The 666-nt window shown below is 52.7% G+C and overlaps 1 non-coding gene across 1 annotated transcript; it reads right to left on the bottom strand.

Moving 5' to 3' along the window:
- Window positions 1–269: 269 nt before the first annotated feature.
- On the bottom strand, window positions 270–363 carry LOC114635395. Its single transcript, XR_003713464.1, has one exon. It is a non-coding gene; the product is annotated as a small nucleolar RNA SNORD116 (small nucleolar RNA).
- Window positions 364–666: the final 303 nt, after the last annotated feature.

A 666-nucleotide genomic window follows, 5' to 3' on the forward strand; every position in this document is an offset into this window, starting at 1 on the left:
ATGAGTAGCCTGCATCCCAAGTGCACATGTAGGATGATCAGTGGCACAACTACCTACACAGTCCCTGTCATGTATTCCCTGAACAACCAAGGCAGGATCCCTCGACAGCAAAGGGGGCTGCCTTGTTTTAGGCCATGGTTTCTGGCAGAGTAGGCAAAGCACAGGCCCATCTGTAGAGAGTATGGCTTGAGCTTGAGGAAGGCAAGGCCAATCGAGTGGTTGGCCAGCCTGTGTCTGACGCCCAGAGGACCTGGTTGACCCAAGGTGCCGGACCTCAGTCCCGATGAGAGTAGCGGTAGTGAGTTTTCACTCATTTTGTTCAGATTTTCCAAGGAATGTTTGACTGGGAATCATCATAGATCCATGCACAATGGAGTGCCTTGCACAAAGAGGATCTGGGTAGTCTGGAGTGCTCAGGCATTGCGGAGAGCAAGGAAGTGCAAAACATTGCCCATCCATTACCAGGGAGGAATGGGCGAAGGCTCCAAACCTGGGAGCACCAGGAGGACCTAAGCCTGCTGCATGTCCCCAATGCATAAGTTGCAGTGATGGCATCTCCTCCAATCTACACCAAGACCCGAGCACCTAGACTCCTTGGGCCATTCGTGAGCTCCTTACCTTTGACCTCAGGCGCTCTCAGAAGACCCAGGAACACCAGATCAATTC

This window comes from Grammomys surdaster, unplaced genomic scaffold (assembly GCF_004785775.1).
Source record: "Grammomys surdaster isolate TR1022 unplaced genomic scaffold, NIH_TR_1.0 102621, whole genome shotgun sequence".
In the NCBI taxonomy this organism is placed as follows: Eukaryota; Metazoa; Chordata; class Mammalia; order Rodentia; family Muridae; genus Grammomys; species Grammomys surdaster.